The sequence below is a fragment of the Rousettus aegyptiacus genome, unplaced genomic scaffold, assembly GCF_014176215.1.
Source record: "Rousettus aegyptiacus isolate mRouAeg1 unplaced genomic scaffold, mRouAeg1.p scaffold_m13_p_5, whole genome shotgun sequence".
NCBI lineage: Eukaryota > Metazoa > Chordata > Mammalia > Chiroptera > Pteropodidae > Rousettus > Rousettus aegyptiacus.
In genome coordinates, this window is record NW_023416308.1 from 117528099 (window position 1) to 117549897 (window position 21799).

Here is a 21799-nt window from a genome sequence, read left to right on the forward strand (position 1 = left end):
CAACACATTTTTAAACAACCAATGGATCAAAGAAGAAATTATAAGGGAAATAGGAAAATACTTAGAGATGAATGAAAAGGAAACTACAACATTCCAAAACTTATGGGACACAGTTTAAATGCTAAGGGGAAATTCATAGCTATAAATGCTTACATTAAAAACATGAAAGATCTCAAGTCAACAACCTCATATTACAACTTAAGGAAATAGAAAAAGTAGAACAAACTTAACCTAAAGCTTGCAGAAAAAAAATAAATAATAAAGATTAACAGCAGAGATAGAGAATAGAAAAAAAAAACAAGAGAAAAATCAATATAACCAAACATTGGTTCTTAGAAAAGATCATCAAAATTGGCTAAATGGACTAAGAGAAAAAGAGAGAAGACCCAAATTATTAAAATGAGAAATGAAAGTGAGAGTATTACTACAGATTCTACAGAAATAAAAAGGATTAGATAACTATGCACAATTACATACCAATAAACTGGATAACCTAGATGAAATGGACAAATTCCTAGAAATACTAAACTTACCAAGACTAAATCATGAAGAAAAAGAAAAACTAATAGGCCTATAACTAGTAAAGAGATTGAATCAATAATCAAAAATCTCCCAACATAGAAAAGCCCAGGACCTGATAGCTTTACTGGTGAATTCTACCAAACATTTAATGAAGATCTAGTACCAATCCTTCTCAAAATTTTCCCCAAAATTGAAGAGTAGGGAACACTTCCTAACTCATTCTATGAGGCCAGCACTATCCTGATATCAAAGCCAAAAATACTACAAGAAAGGAAATCTACAGATCAATATCCCTTACGAACACTGATCCTCAAAAAAAACTATCATATAAAAAGGATTAGACACCAATGGTGAAAGACTGAAACTTTTCCTCTAAGATCAGTAACAAGGCAAGTATGCCCGATTTTACCACTTCTGTTCACATAGTACTGGGCTATCTAGCCAGAGCAATTAGGCAAGAAAAAAATCAAAGGATCCAAATTGGAAAGAAAGAAGAAAAATTATCTCTGTTTGTACATAATATGATCTTATATGCAGAGAACCTGAAAGATTCTACAAAACTGTTAGAACTGATAAATGAATTCAGCAAAGTAGAAGGATAAAAAGTCAACACACAAGAATCAGTTGTGTTTTTATATATGAACAATGAACAATATAAAAAGAAAATGACAAAAACAACTTCATTTATAATAGCATCAAAAAGAATAAAATACTTAAGAATTAACCAAGAAGACGACTTGTATAATGAAAACTATAAAACATTGCTGAAAGAAATTAAATAATAAATAAATGGAAACATACCCCTTGTTCATGGATTAGAAGGTCAGTAGTACCCCCAAACAATCTCACAGGTCCAATGCAATCTCTATTAAAATCCTAATCATCTTCTTTGGCAGAAATAGAAAAATCCACATTAAAAATTCACATGAATTCTCAAGGGACTCCAAATGTCCAAGAAAATGTTGAAAAAGAAGAACAAAACTGAAGAACTCACACCTAATTTCAAAACCTACTACAAAACTACAGTCATCAAAACAGTGTGGTACTCGCATAAAGACAGACATATAGACCAATGGAATAGAATAGAGAGCCCAGAGATAAACTCTCACATATGTGGTCAAATGATTTTTGACAAGGCTGCCAAGACCATTCAACGGGAAAAGGATGATCTTTTCAACAAATGGTGCTAGGAAAACTGGACATCCACATGCAAAAGAATAAAGTTGGACCCCCTACCTAACACCATATATAAAAATTAACTCAAAATAAATCAAGGACCTAAATATAAGGCCTGAAACAATAAAACTCTTAGAAGAAAACATAGGACAAAAGCTTCACAACACTGGGCTTGGCAATGATTTCTTAGATGTGACATAAAAGGCACAGGTAACAAAAATTTTGACAAATTGGACTTCTTGAAAATTAAAAAGTTTTGTGCATTGAAATACATTATTCACAGAGTAAAATGGAAACCCACAGAAGGGGAGAAAATCTTTGCAAATCATATATCTGATAAGGGATTAATATCCAGAATATATAGAGAACCCCTAAAGCTCAACAACTCCAAGCTAATTCAAAAATGGCCAAAGGACTTGAACAGACATTTCTTCAAAGAAGATACAAGAATGACCAATAAGCACATGAAAAGACGGAAAGTATAATGGTGGTTGCCAGGGACTGAGGCGATGGTGGGGGAGGGAGAATGGAGGTTACTGATGAAGGGGGGCAGACTTTCAGTTTTACAAGATGAAAGAGTTACAGGGATAAGTGGTGGAGACAGCTGGACAACAACGTGAATATACTTAATACCATTAAACTTTACACTCAAAAAGGGTTAAGACTGTAAATTTTAGGTGGTGTGTTTTTTACCACAATAAAAAGAAAGAAGCAATAAATTAAAATAAGGAGCCCTTTTTGGTATCCACACAATAAAAGGACAATATTAAAGCGTTTTTGAGAGAACACAGAAAACAAACAAGAATCAAGCCAACCTGAAATTAACACCTACAAAGATCAACTTGGCAGTAGCAGAATAACAATGGGGTATTCACAGAGTCTCCCCAGGAATGCAAAAAATGTGAGAATTATAAGGAATTTAAGAAATCAGAAGGGCAAAATATTTGGAAAAAGAACATGAAAGTGGGACTCTGCAACCGGAGGTAAGGGAGCGGGGGCCAGAGTCTGAAATACAATAACATCAGCTCTTAAATTCCTTAAGACACATATTCATAATTGCCTGTGTGCTTTTCCTGCTCTCAAAAGCAACTCTCTACAGTGAATGCTAGAGTGGACCTAGCGGAGGGGAAGACCTACTTGGTACAGATGGGCCGACCACAGGTCTTTAAAACCAGAAGGGCCAGACCCCAGGGATTCTGTCTTCCATTACAAATTCACAAAGTGACCTTCTGGGACAAATAAGCATCACACAAGTTTGAAATGAGTGAGTCATATTTCCAGGTCCGACCAAAGCATCAAAGTACAATTCTGGAGGAGAGGCCAGACCACCCCCATTACATCACTGCGATGCTGGTGGTCTTACTCTCAAGGGTGAAAGTTAAAGACCAGTGAGAATGGAAGCTACATCCCTAGGGATGCAAGGACCCTGAATCAAAGACACTACTTTAAAGTTATACAAGAGTTTTCTCTAGCAGGGCTAGATATCCATCCGTCCCTTCTATTGAAAACAACTAAAATGCTCAGTAAAATACATGTGTGTATGTATATATATTTTTTAATTTTCTTAAAAGCATAGACAAGTTGGCAAGAAAATGACCAGAGGCCAAAATCTAAGCAGAGGCAGAAACCCAGAGAGACAAGTAAATACAAGCGTTTGTCATGAGGGCATTTGCATAACCCAGCAAAGGGCACAGCTGCCAACATTTCGAAGGGCACAGGTGCATAGCCCAAAGCCCAGCCAAGGTGAGACGTCTAAGGAGACTTTACCCCAACTGAATCTGGGACTTCCGAAGGGTACAGGCATATCTTGGATATATTGTGGGTTTGATTGCGGATCACCACGATAAAGTGAATATTGTAATAGCAAGTGACATGAATTTTTCTGTTCCCAGTGTATATAAGTTATACTTACACTATGCTATAGTCTATTAACTGTGGGATAGCATTATCTCTTTTAAAAAAACATACAATGCACATATCTTATTTAAAAAATACTTCATTTTAAAAAAAAAAAATATCGCTAACTATCATCTGAGGCTTTGGGAAGTCATAACCTTTTTGCTGGTGGAGGACCTTGCCTCAGTGTTGATGGCTATTGATTAATCAAGGTGGTGGGTGTTGAAGGTTGGGGTCTGTGGCAATTTCATAAGGTTAGACAACAATGAAGTTTGCCGCATCAACTGATTCTTCCTTTCTCTGTAGCACACGATGCTGTTTGATAACACTTTACCCACAGTAGAACTTCAAAATTGGAGGTGATCCTCTCAAACCCCGCAGCTGCTTTATCCAAAGTTATGTAATATTCTAAATCCTTTGTTGTCATTTGAACAATCTTCACAGTGTCTTCGCCAGGAGTAAATTCCATCTCAAGAAACCACATTCTTTGCTCATCCATAAGAAGCAGCTCCTCATCGGTTAAAGCTTTGCCATGAGATGGCAGCAATTCAGTCACATCGTCAGGATCCATTTCTGCTTCTCTTGTTCTTTCTACTACATCTGCAGTTTCTTCCACTGAAGTCTGAATCCCTTAAAGTCATCTATGAGGGTCGAAATCAATTTCCTCCAAACTCCTGCTAATGTTGATATTTTGACCTCTTCCTATGAATCACAGATTTTTTTAATGGCATTTAGAATGGCTAGTCCCTTCCAGAAGGTTTTCAATTTACTTTGCCCAGATCCATCAGAGGAATCACTACCTGTGGCAGCTATAGCCTTACAAAATATATTTAAGTAGTAAGACTTGAGAGTCAAAATTTCTCCTCAATCCATGGGTTGCAGAATTGATGTGGTGTTAGCAGGCATAAAAATAACATTAATCTCATCGTGCATCTTCATCTGGGCTCTTGGGTGACCAGGTGCTTTGCCAATGAACAGTCATATTTTGAAGGGACTCTGTTTTTCTGAGCAGTAGATTTCGATAGCGGACTTAAAATATTCAGTAAATCATGTTGCAAACAGATGTGCTGTCATCAGGCTTTGTCGTTCCATTTATAGAGGACAGGCAAGTAGATTTAGCATAATACATTAAGGGCCTTAGAATTTTAAGAATGGCAAATGAGCATGGACTGCAACTAAAACTCACCGGCTTCATTAGGCCCTAACAAGAGAGTCATCCTGTCCTGTGAAGCTTCGAAGCTGGGCGCTGGCTTCTATGAAAGTCCTCTGGCTTAAGGGACTGTTGCAGCTGGTTTGATCATCTATCCAGGCCACTAAAACTTGCTCCTTCTCAGCAAAAGCCTGTTTCACTTTCTTATCATTTGTGTGTTCACTGAACTAGCACTTTTAATTTCCTCCATGGACTTTTTCTTTGCATTTGTGGCTCAGCTAACTTAGGCCTGAGGGGCCTAGCCTTTGGCCTGTCTCAGCTTCTGACATGCCTTCCTCACTGAGCTTGATCTTTTCTAGCTTTTGCTTTCAAGTGAGAGACGTGCAACTCTTCCTTCCACTTGAACGCTTCAAGGCCATCGTAGGGTTTTTAACTGGACTAATTTTAATATTGCGTCTGAAGGTATAAGGAAGCTCAAGAAGAGGGAGAGAGACAGGGAAATGGTCGGCAGAGCGGTCAGAACACACACAACATTTATCTATTAAGTTCACTGTCCTATAGGGACATGGTTTGTGGTGATTACAACAGTATCATCAAAGATCACTGATCACAGATCACCATGACAAATGTAAATAATGAAAAAGGGTGAAATATCATAAGAATTACCAAAATGTGACTCAGAGACATGCAGGGAGTAAACGCTGTTGGAAAAATGGCGCCACAGACTGCTTCATGCATGGTTGACACAAACCTTCAATTTGCAAAAAAAAAAAAAAAAAAAAAGCAATTATCTGTGAAGCACAATAGAACAACGTAAGCCTGTACTCCCTCAGAGCAAAGCAGAAATGAACCTGATCTACCTCTCCTCACCTCCAAGAGCTACCTGCAAGAAAAATCCAGTTGCCTTAATCCTTGCCACTGAGCAGTTGCAAAAACAAACAAAAAAAAAACTCATCTAAGAAGTCATAATCACAAGGCAGCCCTCACAGGTGTGCAGTCCAAATTCTCCTGCATGGGTGACCAGAAAACACTCGATGCTCCACACTGCTGCTGGGAAGAGGGTCTCAGATAACCTAGAAGAGCTGGCCATGCCACGATCCCACTCCTGGTCTGCACACTGGAGAAACCCTTGTTCGTGTACACCAGGAGCCACAAAAAAGGATGTTCACAGCTGTGTTGTTCCCAAGAGCAAAACCATGCAAGTGGCCTGATGGCTTCTTGGCAGGGAAAGGATAAAGACCCGGCAGCACATTCGCACGTTGGAAAGCTACGTAGCGGTGAAGATGAACAGAGCTACACGCATCCACACGGGTGATCCCAAGTGTCACACTGAGTGAGTCCCAGACATCCGCAGTATGACTCCATGTCTATGGTGTTCAAAAGCAGGCGAAACTAAACAAGAAGTCATTTAGAGGTTGTTCATAGGTGGTAAAACTATCAAGAAAACCAAAAGAATGATTATCACAAAAGTCAGAACAGCTGTGCAGGCCAGGGGGTTTCAACAGGGGGGTACACAGGGGCTTGCATGGTCCTAGCCTTTATTCCTTCACCTGGGGAATGGGAATACAGACGTTCACTTTATTATTTTGGGGGGAGAGGGGGGTGCGTGTTTCAAAGGTCTTCTGCAAGTGTGATATATTTTGCAATAAACATATGGGAAAAAGAAAAAAAAAAAACGATGGAATGCTACACAGCTGTTAAAGAGTGAGGTGGACACCGGTCCCTTTATGGAAAGATCTCTAAGATACATCAACAAATGAAAGGTCATGGAGCAGAGAGAGGCCATAGGAGGAAAAAAAAAAAAACAGAAATATACTTATGTTTTAAATGGACACGTCGACTCTAAAAGGATAGAAAAGATAATCTAAGGGGAGCTGACCTCTAGGGAGAGGAACGGGGGTGCACGGGAGAGAAGAACAAAAGGAGACTTTTATATAATTAAATGTTCGTACCAGGTACAAGTGTTATTTAGCTAAAATACACAACTTTTTTTTAAGTCAAGCCCTGATCCTTTGGGTTATCACTGGGAACCTGTTATGATTCTAGTAGGTTTAAGTGCGGTGCCTCTAAGGAAGTCACCTGGGTTTGTCCCAGGTTCCCAGCACAGAGTTTTTAAAACCCTTGGAACTTTCTGAGTAATAGGGGTCAGAGGAGTGCCTTTTGTTATTCGTAACAAGCCCCTTCCGATCACACCTGAGTTCCTGCTAATGTGGTGACTCCTGGGGTCACCTAGATAGAGCTTCAGAATGGGGGCCGGGCCGGCTGCGAGGGACCAATCTTGTGATTAGAGGTTGGAATGTCAGCACCAGCCCTGGAACCCGGGGAGGGGAGCGGGCCAATCCTGCCTATGTGATGCAACCTCCACAAATACCCTAAACATCGGGCTTCACAGAGCTTCCTGATTGGTGAATACATCCGGGTGCAGAGAGAGTGACAGGCCCCAGTTCCAATGAGGACAGAGAAGATCCTGTGCTTGGAATCCTTCCAGATCTCACCCCAAGTACCCCTTCCTCTGGCTGTTCATTTGTATCCTTAATAATAAACCAGTAAACGTGTTTCCCTGAGTTCTGTGAGCCATTATAGCAAATTATCAACCTAAGGAGGGGTTGTGGGAATCCTTATTTATGGCTGGTCAGAAATACAGGTGGCAATCTGAGACTTGTGACTGGCATCTGAAGAGGGGCAATCTTATGGGAATGAGCCCTCAACTTGGGGTCTGCACTAACTTAGGTGGCTAGTGTCAGAAGAGAAATTGTAGGGTGCCCAGTTGCTGTCAAAGAAGTTATTGGTGCTGGGAAAAAAACACATGTTTGGTGTCAGAGCTGTTGGAGGTATTAAGAAAGAAAAAAAAAAAAAAACCATCGGAGACCCCGCTGGCTGGAACCCGATCAATGACTGGACCCTGGGACTTATTCTTCTAGGCTGGCTGATCTGGGACAAAAACCTCAACAAGGAGGTGGCCAAAATGTCCTTCTGGGGCCATAGATCTGCTAGGAATGGTTGTATTTGCCCTCAGCACCAGAAATGCCCTTTATCGGCCCGGAGTGGGGTGGGGTGGGATGGGGCGCATGGCTCTTTAAACCATGTGTTCTTTTCAGCTGGAGAAGACAGCGGGAGGGGAAAGGAAAATGACTCAGTTGTGAAGACAAGAGAGGGACCAGCTACAGACTAGACTCAGACCTGAGAAGGGAACACGTGCCGTCCCCTAACTTGTGACTTCAGTGTACTTCCCCCTGGAAAGTGCCCCACCTGTCTACTCTGACCAAATGCCATTCCAAAGTCCCAGCACATGAACCATGAAAACCACCTAGCTGGGAGGAAAACAGAGACCAGTAACAAATCATATTTTGAGTATGCTTCGGAGGACCCACAACGCCTCCCTCGCCGTGCATGTAAAAATGTAAACAAAGAAACAGAACTTCTCAAATCTAACATCTACAAATACATTGTTTGGCTCAGTGTTAAACAAAAAACATTCACGGCCAGAAGTTTTTCTGAAAGAGAAGGGCTTACTGAGCCACATGCCAGCCAGAACAAGGACCAGGTCCTGGACGTGCAGTCTGAGGCACCAGCCGAGGGGCGAGGTGGGGAGGACGACGCACGAATGCAGCCCTGGGGTTGAACTGACGGTAAATCTTTTATACCCTCTTCTATACATTGTTTTGGAGAAGAAAGATGTTGTTTTGAAAGAATTTACATGGGCCACAGATAAGGGGAGCGGGAGAAGGTGAACTGGGCAGTTCTGTAAGGAAGAAATATTTACTACTTTTGATTGGTTGTGGGTAACACTCCTCAAAGTTCAGGCCTCAACAGGTGGCGGTGGCATCTGCTGGTTGGCTACCTCTTTTAGATGGCCTAGAAATTTGAGTCAAAGCGACCAAACACACTCAGGCACGTGAGCAGTCTTCTGTCAGTTGGCCCACGGCTATTAATTGGTTTATGACTGTCTTGTCCTCTCACTCTCCACCCCACTGAAATTTAAGACATCTCAGAATTTTTCTCTTGTCATCAGAGTCCCCACACAGGCAGGCGGTTACAGCTTCCACTTATGCAGCCTTGGAAGGAAAGTCCAGTGCCCGAAGGGGGCTCCGGCCGGCTCACCAGGCAGACATGCTAGTCTCTCCCAGAAACTGTCAGCAGGTCCTCTAAGATCAGGAGGAAAGAGGAGGCCCCGTCCGAGGCAAGGGCTGGGGAAAATCGGCCCTGACTCTGCTCAACCTCTCTCCTCTCCTCTCCTCTCCAGGAAAGTTCTCAGGACTAACTGCTCTGGTTTCAAGCAAACTCAGTTTTCTCAGGAAATTCACAGCTGGACTTAGCAGCCCGTCTCTAAAGGTGGCACCCTGGCCCGGTTCCCTACTTCCACGCCCTCCGCCTTTGTCCGGCCTCCGTCCTGGGTCAGCTACCTTGCGCTGCGTGAATGGGGCTGCTTCTCCAGCTTCGCATCTCAGGATGGAGGCAGAGCTGCAAATGAGAGCTCTCCCAGTCCTCTAGTTTCCTCTCGTTCCCACTTCGCCCGCCCGTGACCATGACCGTGACCACTTTTCTCTGCAGCATGTTGCTTCGCTTCTTCCCACCTCCACCCCTTCTAGTTCATGCGCACATCGCACATCGGTGGCAGGTGTCAACTGCGCCAGGCCTGGAGCTAGTCCCCCGCCCCCTCCACCTCCTCACCCCCGCTCTAGGTCAGCTGGCTACTCTAGTTTTCAAAAGAGAATTCACCTGTGGGTGGTCACCAACTCAGGCATCTCAGGGACTTCTCATGTCTCAAATCTCAACTCTGTAGCCAACGTCATGGAGTGAGTCTCCCTGGCCCTCTCGGTCACCGCTCCCGAACAGCAGACATTCTTTCAACGGGTTTCCTAAGCTCCGGGGGCCTGTGGGTTCGGCAGTGAACAAAGCAACCGCAAATCTCCACCCTCGTGGACCGTCCACTGCCTTCCTCCCGCCGGCGAGGCTGCGGCATCACCCTTTACCCAATGCCTGGCTTCCCTCATCGCCATGATTTGCTCTATGTGCCACTGCCCGGGTGCCGTCCCCTCCCCTCCACCAACCCAAATATGACACCTCGTTCAAGGGCCAGCTCCCCAAGAAATCCTTCCTGAGGGGCCACCCACCTGACACAAGCCCCTCGGCTTGCAGGCCGTTGGACTCGTATGCTCCACTCCACGAGTCCCCTTGTACCTGTTCTCCGCCCATACCGTCAACACAGCCACCGTGACATGTGTCCGCTGGGTGCGACTTTATGTGTTATTTCATTTAGTATCCCCAACTGAACAACCAAAGTGACTCCATCTTAGGTATAAGACTCCATCTTAAGCACGGGCCAGTTCCCGGAAAAGCCGCAGATAGCGAGACGATCACCCCGCACTAGACTCAGCCAATCCGAGCAACTATGGAAAGTAACTCTCCAAATTCCCCGCCTTGTTCCTTGGCGCCATCACCCAGCCATTCCTGCTAAGAGACAAGCTCGTTGTACCGATCCTGTAACGCCAAGACATCGCTCCCCGTGCTTACGATTTTCCCCTCAAATCCCCCCGAAGCCCCATGTTCGGGACCGCCTCCTACTCCCTGCTGCATCGGTGCGCGGACTGCGGGCCGGACTGAGTCTGAAATAAAGTCCCTCTTGCTCTTGCATCGGTGTCGGCTTCTTGGTGGTTCGTGGGGATACGAGTCGGGGCATAACACAACAACCTCCTGAAAAAGGCCTTACTGCCTCTATTTTATAGATGAGGAAATCAAGGCTCAAAAAGGCTAAGGAACTTGCCGGAAGTGACAGGGCTTGGAAAGGGCTAAGTCCGACTCCATCCTGACCCCGGGCTCCAGAGCCCTGCTCTTAGCCACCTCCCTGGTAATAATCTACATTCCTTTTCGCATATTAGCATGTCACCTGGCACAGAACCAGCACCCAGTAAACGGCAGTTATGACTGTTCCAGATTAGCCTGTCACGACTCAAGAATGTGTTTTGCCCCAGCACGTGCACTACTCTCCCCAAGCGCAGGAAAAGCCACATGGTCAGACCTCCTTAGAGCATCAGTAAAGAGTGCGCCGGCCACAGACACTCTGGAAGTGCTTGAGAAAAGAACAATTTCTTGGAATACTGCACAGTAATAACTTTTGCCCTCCTTAAAGCACTCAATCGAGAAGACTCAGGATTAGATCATGGGGAATTTCTTCTGCCAAATATTAAAATTGCCATTTAAGAATATCAGAAGGAAAAAGGGATGGAAAGATGGCCCAGGTCAGCAAAAACACAAAGGGCTGTTTTGCAACCAGCTGGAATGCGACAGTCAAAAGCTGGAAAGACTGAGGAAAACCTTTAGGGCTGACTGACATGGCCTCCGGCAACACAGCAGGGGGAGAGCCACAAATCCACAATAAATGGCTCTGAGACAAGAGAGACTTAGTTAAGCCAGAAAGACTGAGAGTTTCAGGTTGGTCTTTTCGGCATGTGCACAGTGACACTGCGACATTACATTCTAATATCCTGTGGAAAAGCGGGAAGAACCTGAGGCCAGGAATCAAGATTGCTGGTCACCAGACCCATTAGAACTACTGGTCCATCATTTACAAACACCGAAACCATAACCTTAAACAGTGCCAGTAACAACAGTCCCGTGAAATAAAACTATAGCGTTCTATGTATATTAACTAAATAGTGGTTCTTTAATAAAACTAACAGCTTCAGTGATGGAAATTAACCTCACAGGATGATCTGATCATTAATTCCTACCTGGGCAGGTCATGGTGGGTAGTTATGCCCCAGGCCTATAACCTGTTTAGTAAAAGGTTTATCTTTGCCTTAAACCAGCCCTGGCCATTATTCTTGTGCATCTAGGCTAACACACCTTGAAATGGCAGGATAATTCTCTTGTTCAGACTCCTTGGAGGCATAACTACCCTCAAAGGAGCACATGATCTTGTTAACTATCCTGTAATCAGATCCCCGTCTTGCTTTCTGCCACCTTCATGTGATCTTCCCTCCTTAATTCCAAATGCATGAAAGAAACTGCAAACTGCCATTTTAGGAAGCATTTTTCTCAATCTGTTGAAATCTCACTTCCAGGCATATCCTCTATTTGTTGCAAATAAACTAATAAACTCTCATAAAAATTTTTTACACATTTAAATGTTCTTATGTCAACACGTATATAAGGAATATTATAAATAGAACATCAGCAGTTGGCTCCAGGGTTAGAGATTAGACCCCAATATTTGCTGAAACCTTGATGGCTAATGGGCAGGGAGAGGCTACCATTATTAGGTTTTGGCAGTTCTATTTTTCTTGAGGGAAATGTTGAATTTGCCTTTCTTTGGTGGACAAAACTTTTTTTCCCTGTATTTTAACTCCATTCCACTGTCCCCAAGCATTTAGTGAAATTTTGTGAAATATCCAGTAATATTTTTTAAAGCTGTATTTTGAGAAGTTATGAGATAGGTCTGTTCGTAAGTTTAAGGCAAAATTGTATAAGGAGAGAGGCAACAGCCCTGAGAGGGGGAGAAGTAGGTGACGTGCAGAAGGAAAGAGTAGACAGACAGCTGGCCGAGGAAATAAGCAAATCTACCAATAGGGTAGATTTCATTCACCTAACAAATTTTTTTTTTTTTTTGAGCCCATCTGGTGTTCCAGCCTTGATAGAACATATAATAAGCATTCCTTAGGTAGTTCTAGAAATACACAGGGAGAGGAACTTGGTAAAAGAAGACCTCCTTCAGGTCAAGTGTGAAAGAAGATTGAGTATTATTTACAGACTAAATTGACATGTTAACCCTGAAGATGGAAGCGATCAGAGCCACCTAAGATTCGAAGGCCAAATACAGTAGGTTTCATATGGCATCTAAGTTCATCCTGCTGCCTTCTGGCCTCCATGCTCCCAAGGAGAAATGAGCTTTTAATCGTATCAAGGATTGTTTTTATTTAATGAATTGCTTATCTCACTGCTTTCAAGATTCTTTGATTATGATGTGCCTAGGTGTGGATCTCTTTGAGTTTAACCTATCTGGAATTCGCTAAGCTTCTTGGGTACATAAATTATTTTCATCAACTTTGGGATGTTTTTGGCCATTATTTCTTCAAATATTTGTTCTGCTCCTTTCTATCCTCTCCTTCTAGGATTCCCATTATGTGTATATTGATAGGCTTGATGGCGTTTTACAGGTATCTGAGACTCTGCTCATTTTCCCTCAGTCTTTTTTTTTTTTCTTTCTCTTCCTCAGACTGGATAATCTCAATTGACCTATCACCGAGTTTGCTGATTCTTTCTTCTGCCTGTTCAACTCCGATGCTGAGCCTCTCTGACTTTTCATTTCAGTTAGTGTACTTTTCATCTCCAGAATTTTTTTTTTTTGATTCTTTTTTGGTAAAATCTATAACTCATTAATCCTTTCTATTTGATAAGGCACTGTTCTCATACTTTCCTTTAGTTCTTCAGATATATTTCTAAATAGCTGATTTAAAGTTCTGTCTATCAAGTCCAACATCTAGGCGTCCTCAGGGACAGCTTCTACTGACTGCTTCTTTTCCTGTGTGTGTGCCATTCTTTCTTTCTTTGCATGCCTCATAATTTTTTTTTTTTTGTTAAAATCAAGATTCGGCCTTTTTCTTGAATAAATGTTCCTTGGATTGTTGCAAGTCTTTGTTTAATTTCCAGAAAACCAAAACAGTTTATTTTGACAATTTTTACATTTTCTCATTTATTTTATGAAGGAACATCTTTTAAAGAGTTTTTATTCAACCATTCCCCAGGAATCTATATCTCATATGGCATTTAAAAGAGGTTTTCATCCCCCCTCCAAACAAATTTTTGGAAAAGAAGAGTAAAAGAAAAACTCTGATAGTTAAATACCCTATACCTGACGTTAATCCTCAAGTAGTGTTATAAATTGCACTTCTATTTTTAAAATAAAATTCTTTAAAAGATACAGAAAAATTTTAACACATAATTGGATTATTTCTGCATCCAGAAAAAAGTTTTGACGTAGCATTCCAAAATAACCTAAATGAGATGTTATTCATTGTTTTATAATGTACCTACCTCATGTAAAAGCTTCATGGCTCTTATTCTGTGGTAATAAATTTAAAATGACAGTTTGATTAGTTATATGGGCTATTTTTAAGGCTGAATGGAATGACATTGAACAGATTACATATGTAACAATCTTTTCTGATGTATATTTTGGTGATATCCTATAGTCTGCTATAAAAAAGCTCATCTGAACAGCCTAGTATGTTTGTATATTTGTCCCATTTTACTTTAGGTTACATTTCTAGAATTGAAATTACCATGTCAAATGCTTCTTTTTTTCTCCCAAGTTTTAGGTTTAATCTTCTCCATATTCCCTGCCACTTAATGTCCTGCCCTGTGGTGGGGAAATTTCCTCTCTCTGAACAGAGAATCTGTCACTCAGTGACATCACTGCCATCATTTAACGTACTCGTATGCTGTTTATCACACAGAGCTCCTTTACCAACTGAAGGGGAACTCAGAGCCAAAGGTAAGGACAAAGTGTCTTCAAAACTCCTGCAAAGCAGGGACCTAAGAGAGTCCTCTACTCAAACATCCTTTTGTTGGAACTCCGCAGACCTTCCCTCTTTACCCATGTAGGGGGCCACATACGCATCAGACAACAGAGGAGAGGTCAGAGGGCATTAATAATTTTCAACCAGGTCCCACTCACCACTCACAAGCTTCTTGAGGCCACATCCCGTGATCAGGACAGGAATGCAGGTCCACATCTGTTTATCATCTAAGAGCCAAATCTCTAACAGGAATTTAATGGCAGCGGCCCCTCCAAAGAGATCGGTTGCTTTCCATTGGGAGGTGAGGGAGAGGCCAGGGTTCTCACCATTTCCAGGGTATAAACTAAAAAACTAGAAATGGAATGCATGAATTCCAGGTGCCAGAATTTCTTGGCAACCAAGACAAGCAGAACCAAGAACTCTTAAGTACCAGACTCCTTTTCTCTTCATCTGAAAAAATGTAGTGTATAGGGCAAAATGTCAGACAGACCTGGATTCAGAAGACAAACTCAAATTCTAGCACTGCTGGGTCACTGGCATGATTTTAGAACTAGTCCCTTGTCAGACCAAGCATTGGGAGATACGCAGAATCTAAATTCCACCTATTTTGTATTTTTAATTTCACCTATTTTGTGGCCACAGTACATAAGAAATGAGGTGTTAAATAGAGCAATTGAACTCAGTTATCTGGTACAGATCCCAGGTGGAAAGTACAGATTTCCATACTAAGAGAAGGATTAGGCAGTGTGATGTTTCAGCAGGGACATATGGGCTTTGAGACCATCCCATTTGGGGGCAAAATAACAATGAGTCGGGGATGGCCTAGCAATGAGTCAGGGTCAGCCTAGCAGTTGGATTCAAAAGCCAGGACCTAGTTTCATCCTGGCCAGGAATCTCTTGAATTATAAAGAAATGTTAACCAGTTGAGAAAGAAAAAAATGTTGCTTTGAAAATAATTTACTTTAGTTCAAGAGCATATAATTATTTCCTTGTTAGGTAAGCTTCTTTACTTCCAGGAAGATATAGCATTAAGAATAAAATGCCTAAGAAAATCAAAACTATAGTATTTATAATTTTGTGTTAAGAAAACTGTGGGTATCTGTTATATCATGTACTTTAATACTCAAGGGAATTTGATCTGTTTAGAGTAACAAGTCAGTTGGAAGATTCCAATTAAAACATGTAACTAAATAAGTGGTTTTGACTTGTGATTTTAAGTAGGAATTTTACTAAGTTAAAATCAGTATCGGCAAATGAAAAAATAAGCACATGAAAAGATGCTCAACATCGACGCCAGGAAAGTTCTAATTGAAACCATGAGATACCACTACATGCCTTTTAGGATGACAAAAGTTAAAAAAAAACTAACCATACCCACTGTAGGTGAGGATATGGAGGCACTGGAACTCATACACTGCACTGGAGGAATGGAAAATGGTATAGCCACTTTGGAAGATGGTTGTTGGATGGTTTAAGTTAAACATACAACTCTCACATGATTTAGCCACTCCAGTCCTACACATTTGCCCAAGAGAAAAGGAAATACGTGTCCATACAAAGACTTGTACACAAACATTCACGGCAGCCTTATTCAGAATCACCAAAAACTGGAAACTACTGAAATGATCAACAACAGGTGAATAAAACAAATTGTAGGATATCTACAGAGTGGAATACTGCTCACCACGACAAATCTGAAAATAACGATGCTGAAAGAAGCCAGACAAAAAAGGATACATACTACATGATTCCACATACGTAAAATTCCAGAAAATGCAAACTATTCCACGGTAACAGAAAGCAGTTCAGTGGCTACTCAGTGATGGGAGAAGCGGAGAAGGGTGGGAGGAAGGGACTGCAAAGGGGCACGAGGCCACTTTTGGGAGTGATGGATGTGTTCTATCCCCATTGTGGTTATGGTTCCACAAGTGTATACGTATATCAAAACTTGTATGTTATATACTTTAAATATGTTCAATTTATTATGGCAACAAATACCTCAATAAACCTGTTTTAAAAAACAAAACATAGTAGGGGGGAATGGTGTAGATGACAGAGGCTTTGTTCACCCCTCTTGCAACCAAATCAAAGTTGTGACAGAAACACGGAGCAACCAACAAGGAAAGTCAGCTGGGATCTAGATGAACAGAAGCTCTCTGACTAGAGAGAGAAATAATTAATCACCCTGCAACGGCAGAAGGTAGGACGGGGCTAGGAAGGAGGCTGCCGGGTCCCCAGCAGCGAGGGGGACAGAGGCTTGGCAGCGGCAGACGCCTCTTAAATGGGCCGTGTCCACGAGCGGACTGTGGTGGTGACGGATCTGCTGCTCAGGGGTCACCGGGGACCCATGGCGGACACTGAGTTGTTGGAGTGAGGGCTAGGGGCGAGGGTCTCTCCTGGGCAGAAGTGCCAGCGGTGTCTATTGTTCCTCTGTGGTGCCCTCCCCACTGCAAGTGTTTGGATGCAGCGCCACCATAGCCGAGACGTCACCAAAGTGGATAACACGTCGCTCAGCCCATAGAATTCCCTGAAACTCCGCCTCCCCCAACTCATGGCCCACCCAAGCCACATCCAGGTGTGTCCTCAGGGGGTCAGGTGCCCATTGCTGAGCAGAGCAAGGCTCGCTCGCCCTGGTGGCAGCTGGCTTTGGTTTCTGGCATGGCGTCTTGATGCAACTATAAGCACAGCATCAATGGATTGCTTGTCGACTTTTAGCAGGTGGCCCCAAAGGGGCAGAGGCTGGGGCTAAACTTGGTCTGCAGCTGAACCCCTCTCAGGACTGTGCCACCAGACACCTACAAAGCCATGCTAATAAGATCAGGAGACTTAGGAGCTTTGCTTAGTACATAGAAACAGATGCAGAGAAGCAGCCAGAATAGGAAGACGAAGAAGCAGAAACCATATGACAGAACAGAATAGAGATCCAGGAATAATGGAGTCGAGCAATCTAACAGATGAAGAATTCAAAACACTGGTTATAAAGATGCTCAAAGAATTTAGGGGAAATGTAGATGAATTCAGTGAGAACTTTAACAAAAAGATTTTTAAAAAACATAAAAATGGAAATGGAAATTATAAAAGGGAACCAGTCAGAAATAAAGAACACATTATCTGAGATGAAGAGTATATTAAATGGAATAAACAGAGCGGATAAAGAGAATCGAACTACCAACATAGAGGATGGGGAAGCCAAGAACACGCAATCATAATGGCAAGAAAAAGAAGCCAAGACTATAACAATAATAATTTAAGGTGCCCGTGGGACACTATTAAATGTAAAAATATCCGTGTCATAGGAGTACCAGAAGAAAAACAAGACATTGAAGAGCTATTTGAAGGAATAATGATGAAAAACTTCCCTCGCCTGGTGAATGAAAGACATACAACCCCAGGAAGGTCAGAGACTCCTCAAAGAGCTCAGAGGCTCTCAAGAAAGAAGAAATCAAAGAGGCCCACAAGACACATCATAATTAAAATGCCAACGGTTAAATACAAAGAGAGAATCTTAAAAGCAGCAAGAGAAAAGCAGTTAGTTACCTACAAGGGCGTGCCCATAAGACCAGCAGCTGATTTCTCAAAAGAAACCATGCAGGACAGAAGGGCTTGGCACAAAATATTCGACATGATGAAAACTCAGGATCTACAACCAAGAGCTTTCCAGACAAAAATAAGCTAAAGGAATTTATCAACACAAAGCCAGTATTACAGGAAATGTTGGAGGGACTTCTTTAAAAAGAAAAAACACACATAAAAAACATGAATAAAGAATGGTAATAACTACATTCCTATCAACGAGTACCTCAAATGGAAAAGAATTAAGTGCTCCAACCAAAAGATAGAGTGGTTGAATGAACACAAAAACAAGACCCCTACATATGCTGCCTACAAGAGACTTACTTCAGATTAAAAGACATACACAGACTAAAAGGAAGGGGATAGAAAAAGATATTGCCTTGATGGACCTAGACGGTATTGCGCTAAATGAAATGGGTCAGATAAAGACAAATATCGCATGATTTCACATACATGTACAATCTAAAGAACAAAATAACCTACAACAACAAAAGCAGAAATAAACTCATAGATACAGAGAATATTTTGAGGGCTACTAGATGGGAGGGGCTTGGGGGGACAGCGAAATAAAGGCAAAAGGCTTAAGAGGTACAAATGGATAGTTGCAGAATAGACATGGAGATGTAGGGTGTAGCATGGGGAAGATGGTTAATAATGTAAAAAACATGCAAGGGGAAGAGGGGTACTAGATTTAGTGGGCTGATTGCTTTGCGAATTATGTGGATTTCTGATCACTATATTGTACAACTGAAACTGGTATATTATTGTATGCCAACTATAATTGGAAAAAAAACTCATCGAATTATGCAACTAAATATGAGCAACTAATTATTATATTTTAATAAAGCCAAAAAAAAAAAAACATAAAACAGTATAGGAATGTTTTAAGAAAATTTAAGAGTCGGCTTAATTTATTAGGTTTATAGGAATTATTTGAGTATTAGGAATGTTTGTTAATCAGACAATTGGAAGTATTAAAATATTAAAGAAAATAAAGTATTAAAATAATTAAATAAGTATTAAAATAATTATAAATTCAGTTTAACTTTTCGAATGACTTCAGTTTGCAAATGAGATCAAGTATTAATCCAAAGGTTCCTTCGAGTGATTATTAAATTTTCTAGACTCATAAATAGAACAGAAAGATTTGTAGGCTACACCCAAAAGCTAAACTTGAAAGACTATCCCTTAAAGAAAGTACTAGATTTTTAAATTTGCAATTTTAACAAATTGAAAATCAGATTTTTTACAGCCAAAATAACTTCTGAATAACCTTTGCATTACACAAAAACCGAGGGGTAGAGATGAGTTGTGGAATCAAAAATCTCACTCAGACAAGCCACTCACCGGTCACCTAAAACTCACCAAGTCACTCAGTCTCTCTGAACCTCAGTTTCCTCATAAGAGAGGAATGTTTTCCAGAATACATTATTAATGACTTAATATTAGTAAATTTCCTGTTGATAAACAGTACATTAGTTAGTAAAAGCACTCATAGAAGCATACAGTGATGGGCAAATACAAGAGATTAGCAGCATATCGCCCCGTAGTAAACGTGACCTTTCCCAGACCCTGAGCTGACTAGCGCAGACATGCGAAAGGTGACATACGTATTCTCAGAGACGAGGCATGACTCAGCACAGCCAGATCACGGAATTTTCCCAGAGGCCTCAGCCACGGATGGATGTCATTAGAAGAGGAGCTGCTACTCGTGAGACTGGCCCCGTTCCACACACAGCTGGCGGAAATGTACTTAGAACAGCCTTGGATACCCCAGTCCCTGCCCCTTCTCTGGCCTACAGGCAAATTAGGATAAGGAGGTAAGGGACAGGAGCAACGAGGAGATGCTGGAATGACCTGGCTTATGCATTCCAGCATAATACTTTAAAGGAAAGAGCCCATATCCACCCAGATCATACAGGAGACAGCGAAGGAGGAGGGCAGGGCAGCAACCTTCCGCAGTGTCTTCGCTGTAACTAAGCAAAGTTTGGGACTCAGCAGGGACTTAGGGATTGGAGAGCCAAATGAGCTTTAACACATTACACGAGCTAGGAGAAGACAGCCCTTCTTGGCGACTAATGTTCCTTTTCCCCGGTATAGTGATGGATTTGGGGGAAGACATGCATAAAAGATGACACTCTTAAAAGGGGGCTGGGGTGGAGATCAGAATCTTGAATCCTGCTAACCAGACTTCTCTGGGCCCCAATTTCTCAGCTCCACAGATAGGTGGTTTGGAGGCCTTCACCTAACTTCCCACCTCTCCTTGCAGGGATGTGAGTAAAAGCAAAAACATTCGACTCTACTAAAGCCTCTGCTGGCCCAAGACCTAGGACAAGAGAGACTGTGGGAAAAGCTCAGACAGGAGGACAACTCCTGGGTCATGGAGGGACACTTGAGGAAAATCTCTAGAAATAGATGAAAACCCAAGAAAAATCCCCATACAAAGGAATCCATACTCTAAACACTGAGCATGAGCCCTGGGGAAAGTTATCCCTGAACCACAAAGTCCCCAGGGCACCTGGCTGTGAAGTGGGGAGAGCGGCCAGCCTGCCTTTGCTGAAGGAATACGCATAAGCAGCATCCGAAGTGCAGGGAGAGTGCAGGGCACAGAGGACCATGCCTGGCTGGGACGCTGGCGTGGACCAGCGGCAGGAGATGAGACTGGACCATCAGGGGGATCTCGGCCAGAGGACCTTGGAATCTAGGCTGAGAAGACACACCAGCTCAATGCAATGAGAGGAGACGTGAAAGGCAGCAGGTTATATGGGGCAGTGCTGCCTGAGCCCTCCGTGGGAGGAAGAAGGGACAAGTCCGCCTTCACCCCTTTGTCACTGTGACTCCCAAAGACTGAGCATCACTGTCTAGAAACACGTCAAGTGTTTATACTGCCACCTGACAAAGCCACAGCTACAGACTTCCCCAAGTCCCTCGCCAGCCAGTGCCTGCTCTCCACACTGACTCAAGGAGTCTTCTCAGAGGCGGCCCAGCCCTAGAGAGGTTTCCTCTGGTCCTGGGAGGCCTCGCCACCATCCCCATGACCAGTGACCTAAGCCACACCCTTCCAGAAGAAGGGTTTCCTGCTGAGCCTGGTCAGCTGCCAATGGCCCTCATCAGAGAGCTAGATGTCACTTCCCTGTGAAAACCAAGAGAGACCAGGAACAGAAAACGACTGCTTCTATTTCCCAAAAGTCAGAGCTTGGCCTTTCGATTTACTGAGCTTGATGATGGACGCGCCCGGACTGCTAACACCTACGGCCGCTCCTGCAAACCCGCATGCATCCCACTGGCCCGGACTCAGGCGCACGGCTTACCCTCCGTGTTTGTCAGTTCCCAGAGGGCAGGTGATACCTAAAGAAAAAGAGAAAGAAATGTGACTCATTTCTCCAGGCACCTCCCAGAGGACCTAACAGTGGTAAGAACACAGAACCCAGAGGAGAACTGTGACTTTGCTTCCATCCCCAGGGGCCGGGCGGGGGGCGGTGAGAGGGGACAGGAGAGCACAGGGCGCTGCTCTGTTGTCCGACTGCCCGGGCCCCACCGTCACCGCTCTGCCACCCACTCCTGTAACCCCGAAGCCTGCTTCCTCGTCTGAGATGGGAACAACAACACACCCGTCTCGTAGGGCTCACGACGAGTTCACACACATATAGCACTGGCACCACGCCTGGGACAGAGGACACGGACATCGGCTGACATGCTTAGTAAGAAGCATTTTAGTAAAACCCTTTTCTGACACCCGCTACACAAGAACAAGACGTTCTAGAAACACTGTTTTATCTGAAGGCCTTTCTCGTCCAGTCCCAGGCCTGCTTTCTCCGCAGAGCTATTCCCCCGACAACTGCTCGGGTCCTGTACTGCAGTCCCCTTGCCCATGTAAGAGCACACACCTGATGTTTAGACCCCATGGGGGGGGCCCCAGTTGGTGGTTCGTGACCACGCTGGGGAATTTACAGACCGTTTGTTT

General features: G+C 42.9%; 1 protein-coding gene across 2 annotated transcripts in view; it reads right to left on the reverse strand.

The window, feature by feature from the left end:
- The window catches only part of PC (pyruvate carboxylase), a 93356-nt gene that overhangs the window by 67805 nt on the left and 3752 nt on the right, over positions 1–21799 (reverse strand). For both annotated transcript variants that reach the window (XM_016132607.2, XM_016132615.2), the window contains exon 2: positions 21147–21183. The gene's annotated coding sequence lies outside the window, so the exon portion shown is untranslated. The remainder of the gene's footprint in view (positions 1–21146; positions 21184–21799) is intronic.